We start from the raw sequence: 12,016 nt of genomic DNA, 5'->3' as shown, positions 1-12,016 counted from the left end.
ATTCAAATGTAACTGAGTGTCTGTGTTTGATTTGGCAACCCTACCTACAGGAACTTACTCCAAGCACTGACACCAACATGGAGGTTGTCATTTATCAAAATTACACCTTCGTAGGCTCTGTGCTCATTGATTGGTCAGTTCCCAAACATTCCTAACAGAAAACTGCTTTACCTCCCTTCAGGCACAGGCCTTGCTCAGAGTCATGTGTTAGGGAAGGGAGAATCAAGGTCTGATTTCAAGTTTCCCTCATTTGACTAGTGAACTGCCCTCTCTCCTCTTTTGAGGATATTTGGCTTGTGGATGTTCCATTAACACCAAATATCAGAGTGTCCAAACATTAAGCTTAGATTTCTCCTTTTGTGCCACTCCTGAAACTGGTTTGACCTTCCAAATCTCCCTGCTGCTATCCTTGAAACACAGAAATCTTTCCTTCTTTTCCAAACATCAGAGACATCCTAAACTTTCTCTTTTGTATGCCTGTTAGTGTACTAAGTTACAAAGTAAATGGATTTGTTTTTGATGCGTTTATTTATTTTTTGTTGTTTTCACTACAGAAACATGTCTTGGACCTGTCTCTTCCATTTCACTTCTCCAGCCTGCTCTGCCAATTTGATATGACATCCACCTGGGGCCTAGACTGTAGCAACAGTATCCAAGCTCTTCCGTCTCCCTACATCTGGGCAACTCCTTGCAAACTTATCTTTATATAGTGTCCTTTTCCCACCTGGGATTCCGCTTTGGGAGAAGTTGGCATGAATCATTATTTTCTGTTAAACAAGCCAATACAAGGCTTTGTGGCCCAGCCTTCAAAGCCCCCAATCCTATCTATTTCCCTCTCCCTATCTGCTTTTCATAGACTGATATCCAATATCTATTTTGCTAGTCTCTGTGAGCCTCATCGCTGCTTCTGGCTACATCAGCCCCATCATTGCATTGAATACCAAATCCCTTCCCTCTTCCTCTGAGTCAATTCATATCCCTTCCCTCTTCAAAACCTTCATTAGAAGAGATATTAGCCAATCTTGGGGTGGAGTAGGGCCTGGCCAAAAGGAAGAAATCAAGGAAAAAAAAAGACAACCAAGCAAAAGCTCAGTAGATTTGCTTCCTTAATGAAAAGCTTTATAATATTAAATCACACTATAAACAAAAGAAGAAAAACTAGGAAAAATATTGACTATGTATAAGTGGCAAAGTTAAAATTCTTAATATAATTTACAAATCAATAGGAAACAAATATTTCAAAAGAAAATGAAAAGCAGATATCAGAGTGTGACACACATGCACAAAGTAGAAAAGATCAAAAACATGAAGAATCACAAGACCACATGAGTACTGGAGAAATGGAAACTAAAATAGCAAGGAGTGCCCATTTTCATTTATCAGATTGGCATTTTTAAAAATGACACTGAGTATTGATGAAAGTACAAGAGCAGGGTTCTTTTTTTTTTTCCTTAAGAAAAGGGTTAAGAGCAGTTTCTTTAAAATATATACTTTAGTAATGAATTTTAAGATGTTCTTCTTTGGACTTCTTTAACATAGCATAGACTTGACAAATCATATTTTTTTTATCTTAACAATGTTTTCCCATTTTCTATAATAAATATGTATTATTTTTATAATTGAATACACTTATATATATGCATTTTTTAATCCTATGAAAATTGAAGGGAAGATAAGGAGGAAAGGGGAAAGAAAGTCCATTTTCTTAACCAGGTAGACCTGGTTTAGATATCCCTGATTGCTGCCAATGAGATGTGGTTAATCTCTCAAACTTGAAATCCTCATCTCAAACGTTGCTAACATTAAAAATAAAAAAAGGCTATAGCTCAGCTGTCGGGTGCTTGCCTCACACATGCGAGGCACTGGGTTTGATCCTCAGCACCACATAAAAGTAAATAAAGATATTGTGTCCATCTACAACTAAAAAATAAATAAAAAAAAAGGTATATGACTTGTTACTAAAGTAACCGGTACTTTGTGAACATCTAGAAAGTTGCTGATTTTTCTATTCTTCTGCATCCTCAGTATGTAGTGCCAGCCTTGTCCTTGTGCAAATTAAAATATCTGATTGATAACCTCACTTTTAAAAAATCTGTATATTTAATATGCTTCTCCACTAATCCCATTTTTCTCTTCCCTTTTTCCTTTCCTTCTTCCTATTTCACATCAGTCCTATCTGCCCCATTTTCCCTTCTCATTATACTCTGCTTCTTATGAAATAATCTCACTAGTACTCTAAATAGCAATTTTTCAAAACCTAGTCCCAAAGCCGCTAATTTATCAGACTTACTTGAAAGTCACCACTGGGTCCCAAGTCTTCTTTTCCCTCTTGCTTCTTATTTTATCAATATCTGGCTTGAATATCATGTATCCTTGAGATGCCTCCTATGCTGCACTGAAAATGAGTCTGTTGATGTTGGTCCTGGGAGTCTGTGACATGTTTTTTCTGTCAACCTATTTTTTCCTCCAGGCAGAAGCTAATTCTATGTTTCTTAGGATGCTTCCTGCATGTTTGTGTTCATCATTCTTGTAAATTAAGTTTATAGCATTTTTTAGTAAGCAAAATAGCTTCTCTTCCCTTCCTCTTTTTTTCTCCTTTCATCTTTGCCACTCCTTTGTCTCCCCCATCCCATGAATATAATTATTAATGATTGTTTTTTTTTCTTTTTCTCTGATCTAGTTTGTATTTGCTAAAGCTAAGTAGAATGAATGCTTTTACACCTTTTAATCACAGGCACAATACTGAATATATGTTCTCTTATTATCTGGAAAACATGTTGGGCTGGGTTGTGGCTCAGTGGTACAGCACTTGCCTAGCATGTGTGAGGCACTGGGTTTCATTCTCAGCACCACATAAAAAAATAAATAAATATATTGTGTCCATCTACAGCTAAAAAAAAATATGCTGGGGGCTGGGGTTGTGGCTCAGCGGTACAGCACTTGCCTAGCATGTGTGAGGCACTGGGTTTCATTCTCAGCACCACATAAAAAAATAAATAAATATATTGTGTCCATCTACAGCTAAAAAAAATATGCTGGGGGCTGGGGTTGTGGCTCAGCGGGAGAGTGCTTGCCTAGCATGTATGGGGCCCTGGGTTTGATCCTCAGCGCCACATAAAAATAAATAAATAAAATAAAGGTATCGTGTACAACTACAACTAAAAAATAAATATTTAAAAAAAATATGATGAACACTTTAGGACAACTTGTTGGGAAAAGTATAAATGGCAGCCGTACCCCAGAGAAAAAACCCCAACATGGCGCCTAAGGACTTCTTCCTACCTTCTTCTTCTCTACAGTGGCGTGAAAAGTTCCCGCCCTTGTGAACTCTCCTGCCGGCGCCAATTTCAAATCTCGCTGGCGGGGAACCTTAGCCCCAATGAGAACTAATTCCTGGGCGCGGGAGCTGATATCTGGAAGAACTTGCCAATAAACAGGTGGCCTGCCATTTATCTAAGCCCTACCATCTCCCCTTTAGTTCTATAGAAGCACACAGCTTTTTGCAATAAAATTAGAATTCTCCTGGCGAAGTGTCTTTGCGTGGGGAATTCTTTCACAACTGAGAAGAGAAATTGACAAGCGGAATATATTCACAAAACAAGTTCTGTATTCTCCCTTCCATGATAATTAAGGTGTATGAGTATGGAATTTTGCATTAGACCAGATTGAATTCTGTCTCCAATACTATGCAACCTTAGGCAATGCACCTATCTTCTCTGGGCTTTAGCTTCATCATCTGCTGCAGTCTGGCTGGGCACAAAATAACCAAGCCGCAACGACGACGCACTTGTAGGTTCAAAACAGGAACCCCTTTATTCTCCAAACTCCCGCCAACGCCACCCACGCGGCCTATCCAGGAACCACCAACCGGAAATCCCTCCTCCCACACCTCCCCAACCAACCCGAACTCTCCAGGAATCCCCGAGAGAACTCCAAAGTAGCCAGCGCTTGAGGCGGACAGCAGGGGTCTAATATACAATTGAATACACAGCTTAACATAACCATCATCATCTCAATGGCTTGCTGATATCACCTCTCAGCTACTCCTTTCTGGCAAAAATGCCATGCTTCATCCCGACTTGGCTGTGGCTCTCAGCAATCATCTATAAAAAAAAAATAAGACATTCACATCTATATCCAAAGGTGGAAATTAAATGTGTCAAGTATACAAGATACTATTTACCACAGAGCAGGGGTACGGACACTAGCCAACATGAAGAGAAGGGTTGCTTCCCCCTACCCTTTCCAAGATCCAGTCATCCTTTGGGGGATTTATAATCTAGTGGGTGGGGGACTAAGATCTATATAAATAAAATAAACATTAAACACAATCAAAATAAATTTATCAAACATAGAATTTTGTACACGTCACGTAGTTCTACTAAAGGAACTTTGTAAAGACTATCTCATTTAATCCTTATAACAGGTACTATTATAATCTCAATTTTAACATGGAAAACCTAACATGCCTATAGATCCTGCAGATAGTAAGAGGCAAAATCTACAAAATCACCTACCAGTGTCCATGCTCAGAACTACTATATCATACTGTTCTCACTCATGCCTTGCACATAGTAGGAACTCAATAAATATCTCTTTTAATTCCTTTGACCAAAGCATACATTTCCAGAAAAATTCCACTTACCTATTCTTTGATCAAAACAGTTGGTTGCTTTACAGAGAATCTAAAACTCTATCTGGTGCGAAAGGAGATAGGGGAGGAATTGGGTACATTTTTTGGGGGGGGGTACTAGGAATTGAACCTAGATGTGTTTAATCATTGAGTCACATCCCCAGCACCCCCTTTTGTCTTATGACCAATCCCTTTTATTAAAAAATATTTTATTTAGAGACAAAGTCTCACTGAGTTGCTTCTTTGAACTTGGGTTCCTCCTGCCTCAGACTCCGGAGCTGCTGGGGTTCCAGGCATGTGCCACTGCACCTGGTGAACTGGGGTACTTTTTACTATCATAGATCTAGTTTCCCTAAGACTAGTGACTCTATAATAATCCACACCAAAGAGTATGAGGAGGACAGCTTGTTTTTAAAGGTCCCTCTGAACTCCACAATCTCTTTAGAGAGAGTTCATTTGTGAAGTCTTTTCAATGTTTGTTTTCTCATTTAATTCTCACAACTCTCTTACGAATAAGTATCATTTATAGATCTAATTTATTCCGATGGAGACACTGAGGCCCAAAATTATTCAGTTCCCCAAAGTTAGTCACTTTGGGAAGTGATTTAGGATTTGAATTTTGGACTGTTCAAAGCCAATGTTGTTTTCATTATACCACTCTCAGAGATGACAGTATGTATAAGACTGCTGGAAATCTTTCCCATCTCACCACTGGGCACAGGCACCTTGCATGTAAACTCAGATTTCTGACTACTTTAGGAACACAGGTGAGCCATAAGAGATTATTAATCTATCTTTAGAAACATCTTAAGCACTGTGTTCTTAATCAGTAATAAGGAGTAACTCTAGCAATAACAATTTCTCTTAGAACATTCAGCGTAAGTCTTTAGGACACCAAGGTAATAGCTCTGATTTGAGAGAGAACATTTTGTCCTAGCCAATCTGTAGCTCTATCCATAAAAAAATTAATGATAACAAAATAATTCAAGATTCAGGCCTTTATAAAAAGATGAATTGTAAAAGTCTTAGACTTTAACTGCATTTAACCTTGCTTCACTATTATTAATATCTTATCCTCCTGGGAAGGTTTTACCTTGAGTGTCCCAACAGGATTTTCAAGGATGTGACTAGAAACATGGATGACACCTCTGATGTTGATGTTTCTTACTGAAATCATTAGGGACACTAACTTTTCTTGAAGTAAACAATTCTACAAGTTTACATTTTAAAGCAGAACTCACACTTTATCCAAAAACAAAAACAAAACCCCAAACTGATTCCATCTCAAGGCATACTTTTTAATGAGTAAATTATCTAGTTCCAAGGTGAAGATCAAGATAACAAATTGAGTCTAAACTCTCATTAATTTAGATGTCACCTATCTAGATTTAAAGATAATTTTGACTGGGTTCAGGGCAAATTTATTTTCTCTTAGAAAACCCTGTATTCCCAGGACTTACAACATAGGTCTCCTGTATATCTCAGGGATCTCTCTGAAAGTGATAAAGGAAGTTCCCAAACAATCTGTAACCTCAAGTAGTAACTGCATGGGCTAATTCACATATTCTGCTCCTGTAATGATCAACTCATGTGGCAGATCTAACTGTTATGGGCAGTCACAGATATTCTTGACTATAAAACAACAAAATGAATATGATGAATTAGTATAGTTTAATTGACAAAATTTTCAAATTTAGGATCTGTCATGGCAAGGACTAAGGTCTGTTTGTACCATAAAAAGTTTCCTTTCTTAAAAAAAAACATTTTAGTTGTAGATTGACACAATATCTTTATTTTATTTATTTTTATGTGGTGCTGAGGATCGAACCCAGTGCCTTACGTGTGCAAAGTGAGTGCTCTACCACTGAGCCCCAGCCCCTATAAAAAAAGTTCTTGATGGTGAAAATTTGGGAATATTGTCCCAGAATATAAATTCAGAAAATTGGAAAGAACACAGAAGGATGTTTAAAATGTAATATGGTTTTGGGAGTGATGTTGGTCAACAAGATGGCAGGATACAAGTTTCTAATGCTTGTTCCCTTGCAGAATATTAAGCAATTATCCACATGCAAAAATACTTTCACAAGAGTTAAGGAATCTAGGTGAGATATGATAGTATCTGGGTAGAGCACAGAATTAAGGAAAGGTGCCTTTAAGCAGGTAGGAAGGACAGGGTCCCATTACCCACATCATTCCCTCTAAGCCTTCTTCATGGAGAAGGGGAATATACTGAGCTCTGAACTTCCCCCTAGACCCAGCACCAGGCCCTCCCCAGTGAACTCCAGTTCCCAGCTGGTCCCTGTGGACCCAGGCTTTAGCCTGTCCCTGCAGCCCCAGAATCCAGGCCAGCCCCAGACTCAAGCCTTACTAATCACCAGGCTGGCCCCTAAAGACTCAGGCTTTCGGCTGGCATTCACAGACAAGGCTTTCAGACCCGTCAACACAGACCATGGCTCCAGACTTTCTCCAGTGCCAGGCCCTAGCCCAAGGCTGGCTGTGCCCCTACACTCTAAGGGACAAGGAATCTGCAAGCCTGCTCCAGTGAACCCAGATTCCAGAATCACCCCCAGAGACTCAGGCATGCAGACTCAGACTCCAGGCTTACTCTGGCACCAGGTTAGTCCACATGGATTCAGGACCAGGTCTACCCCATGAACCCCATGATCAGCTCTATTTCCGGCACTAGAACAGCCCCAGTGGATTCAGGCTTCCTGCTGGCCACCATGGACACAGGCTATAGATCTAATCCCTGAGACCCAGTCTCTAGGCTTCCCCCTAAGGTCCCAGTTACCAGAAACACGTCAGTGAAGCCCAGTGCTCCACTGGCTCCCTTGGACCAGGATTCAGAACCACGCCCAAAAATGCAGGTCTGAGACCCACCTCTGCAGATCCAGGCACTAGGCCAAGCCCACCAAGGACTTTACCATGGATCCCACCAGACAGCCCATCCAGAATCAAGTTTACTCAGGGAACCACCAAGGTACAAAACACTTATAACTGACCCTAAAAAAACCAGAAATCTACATCATCTTAAAGAAACTCAAGAAGTTACAAGAGAACACAGATAGACAAGTAAATGAAATCAGGAAAACAATTTATGAACAAAATTAGAAGTTCTATGAAGTGCTAGAAATCATAAAAAAAAAAAAAAAAAAAAAAAGAACTGCCACCACCTTTGCTATCTCTGACCCAGCTTGTCTAAGTCCCACCATGGTCGCTATGCCTCAGGGGACTGCAGTATGTTTACCCAGCCAGCCGGAGACACCCCCCACCCCCCACACACACACTCTGTCTACCCACTTGTATACCCACTGTCCATGACTGCCACCCTAGCTCCCACCCTATGAGGCCAGCTGGGCTTCTCAGTACAGATGACATCCACACACACTGGAGTACCCATGAGCTCAGCTGTGCGACATATATATCTTAGGCAGCAACTGAAATGAAAGTCTGGAACTTGCCCAGCGCTACCCCCATGGATGGGGGCCCTGCTGTTATGAATATAAGCAGTTTGGGATTGCTCCATGATTCAGAGAAGCCTGTCCCTGTGTGAGGATTTCAGCTGGCCCTGAAGCAGGGCAAGTACTTCCAAGGTCTGAGATCCCTTCCTTGGTGAGTCTGGTGCAGACTCAAGGGCCAGTTCTGAGATGGCCCCAGGCCATAGCTCAGCACTCATGCCCTCTCACTGAGAGCCAGACCATGACACCATATTATACCTGTATAGCTGGGATTGGGAGTAAGGAAGGGGCTTCTCACTCCAGAGTAACTCAAGACACAAATGTGCAATTAAAAGAGGGTTTTTTTTTTTTTTTTTTTTTTTTTAAGAGCACACTCATGCATACATATGCACAGAACCTGAAAGAACCAAATAGAAAGTCAGGGCTGAATATGATAACTGACCTATATATAATTTTTGTTATTAAAAAGATCATAACTTCTTTTTTAAAGTCTTTTTTTAAAACTTTTGTTTTTAACCTTTATTTATTTGTTTTTTAACCTTTATTTATTTGTTTTTTTAACCTTTATTTATTTGCTAAAGACCAAACCCAGTGTCTCACATGTACTAGTAAAGTGCTCTGCCACTGAGCCACAAACCCAGCCCCTAGATCATAACTTCTCAGAAAGTATTTTGAAGTCATGCTTCCAAAAATATTAATCTTATATGTTTCATGTAATCAAGATTCTTTCCCTTTTTAAATCTATTTCAGACTTAATCTTCATAATTTAATGCTTTTAAATTCATGGTGGAATGACCAGTTGGGACCTAGTTTTTTTTTTTTTTTTAAAGAAGGAGAGAGAGAGAGAGAGAAAGAGAGAGAGAATTTTTTTAAATATTTATTTTTCAGTTCTCGGCAGACACAACATCTTTGTTTGTATGTGGTGCTGAGATCGAACCCGGGCCGCACGCATGCCAGGCGAGCGCGCTACCACTTGAGCCACATCCCCAGCCCGGGACCTAGTTTTGATCTTGGCCTGCAACTTTCAGAAAATTATATCAAATCTGCCAATTAGTTGGGACAATCTGGAAGGGAATACTAACAGTGTACCCTAAGACATATCTACAGATTATATTTAGAAATTACTCTAATTATGCTTCAACACCTATGGGATTGAGTCAATTAAACCTCCAAATTATATGCTGGGGACATAATTTAATGTTAGTCTCCCAGAGCATAGCATGGAAAATTTATCTTTAAGAAAAGTAAAATTTGGTTTCCTTTTCCTTTATATATATATGTATATAATATATAATATTATATATAACTATAATATATAATATAGCTATATATATGTGTGTGTATATACATACATATATATATGTATATATATTTAGTGTAGATAGGCATGTTACCTTTATTTTATTTTTTATTTTTATGTGGTGCCAGGAATCAAACCCAGTGCCTCGTGCGTGCTAAGTAAGCATTCTACCACTGAGCCACAACTCCAATTCTCCCTTTCCATTTCAAAAGTAATATATGATTTAAATAGAGAGAAAAAAAGAAACGCACATTAAAAAAAAGTCATATATGATCAATGTGGAAAAACTAAAAAAACAAAGTCATAAGTAAAAATAAATTATAGGCTATCCCAGGGAAGTTTTTCTTTATGTTGGGATACTCTAAAAATATAGATTCCAAGGTTTTATCCTAAACCAACTATATAAAAATATCTGGATGGAACCTAGAAATCTGCATTTTTAACCAGAATGCAGGCAACCTAGTGTTCTAGAAAAGACTACATTGTAGTCTATACTGTGCAAAACACCTATGGAGTGTATCACTGAAGATAAATTGATTGCAAAAGAAATATACCCAAGTTCCTGATGAGTTATCTTGCTGTATAGGTTAATTTAAGTTGACATATCTTTCTTCATTTTTGTCATGTGGATTTTTATGCTACTTTTTAAATGTTTTAGCTTAATAAACAGAAGGAAGCCATCTGAGTAAAAAATTGAGACACATATGATAAAGGATTCTATTTATTTTTTTAATTTAATTTTTTTTAGTTGTAGATGGACACAATACCTTTGTTTTATTTATTTATTTTTCTGTGTGCCAGTGATAGAACCCAGTGCTTCATGCATCCTTGGCAAGAGCTCTCCCACTGAGCCACAACCCTAGCCCAGGATTCTATTGTTGTTATTATTATTATTACTATTATTTTATCTGAGAATGCAAGTGAAAAGTTTTATAGTAGTAAAGAAAAGTTTTATTACCTTCATGGAAAAGAATGACATTGAAACTCTTCTAGAGAATTTTGAACAAACAGTTTCTAACATTGTGCAGTAGGTTGAAGTATCCTTACATAGAATGGAGTCATACAGTGAACTTCCTAGTAAGGAAAAGACAAGTACATAAACACCAAGAATCAGAGATAAAACAATATACACACGTCAAAAGAAAAAGTAATGAGAAGATGTTCCACACATGAGTGAAATGCAATTTAGAAAAAAAGAGATACCACTACCTGTCCAACAGAATGGTTAAAATCCAGAACACCAACAACCCCCAATACTGGCAAAGATGAGGAATTCATTCTTTGTTAATGGGAATGTAAATGTCAGTTTCTTGGGAAAAAACACTGATGTCCACACTAAAACTTCAACATGGATGTTTACAGCAGCTCTATTCATATTTGCCAAACTTGGAAGCAACAAAGACATCCTTCAGTAGGTGAATGATAAATAACCAGTGGTACATTTGGACCATGCACTAATATTCAGCACCAAAAAGAAGTGTTGTTATTAAGCCATGAAAAGACATGGAGGAAGTTTAAATGCATATTGGTAAGTGAAAGAAGCCAGTCTGGAAAGGATACATGTTTTACAATTCCAATTTTATGACATTCTGGAAAAGGGAAAACCATGTGGACAGCAAAAATATCAGTGGTTTCCAGGAATTATGGGCAGGGAGGATGAATAGGTGAACCAAAGGGGATTTTTAGGAAAGTGAAACTATTTTGTAGGTACATGTCATTTCCGTTTTTTTTTTTTTTTTTTCCAACCACAGAACATACAGTAACAAGAGTGAATCCCAGGGTAAGCTGTGGACTTTGCATGATTGTGGTGGGTCCATGTAAGTTTATCAGTTGTAACAAATGTACCCCTTTGGTAGGAGGATATTGAAAGGCAGGCTATGCAAGGACCGAGCAGGGAAAATAGGAGAAATCTCTGCCACTTCTGCTCCATTTTCTGCTAACCTAAAAATGTTCTAAAAAATCAACTCTAAAAAATAAAGAGAAACACAAATAATATATAGGGCTTCAAAGAAGAGAAAATTCTGTTAATTATGCATTCATTCAATTAACAAAACTTTTTGAGTACCTATTATTTTCCAGATACTGTGGTATTAAAGAGAAGGAAAAGCTGAAGGCAATTTTTAACTCAAAATTATTATTTGCTAATAATTTTTTCAAGGATCTCAAAGTCTATCTGTCTAGATCTGATATTAGTGTATGTTTTATAATGATAAATTATTAAATCAAATAAATTTTCATGAAAGATGAATGGAAAAAAAAACTACAGACATTTCTTGAGTGCCTACCAAATGTGAAGCATTGTGATACCAATACCTGGTTAAGAGGGAAACTTTAAAAATAAGGTTTCTCGTTTTTATTTTTTAAGCTGGGTAACATTGAGCCTGCTAAAATGAGCATTCTGTTTCTAAAGAAGGGGAAAATAACAATCTTTTATTTTTTTAAATTTACTTATTATAATTTGTTATATATGACAGCAGAATGTATTACAATTCATATTACACACATAGAGCACAATTTTTCATGTCTCTGGTTGTACACACAGTAGAGTCACACCATTCGTGTCTTTACACATGTACTTAGGGTAATGATGTCCATCTTATTCCACCATCTTTCCTACCCCCGTGA

The sequence above is a fragment of the Spermophilus citellus genome, assembly GCF_964194105.1.
Source record: "Spermophilus citellus genome assembly, chromosome: 2".
Taxonomy (NCBI): Eukaryota; Metazoa; Chordata; class Mammalia; order Rodentia; family Sciuridae; genus Spermophilus; species Spermophilus citellus.
The sequence above is the reverse complement of the archived record's forward strand: the minus strand, read 5'-3'. Positions refer to the sequence as shown.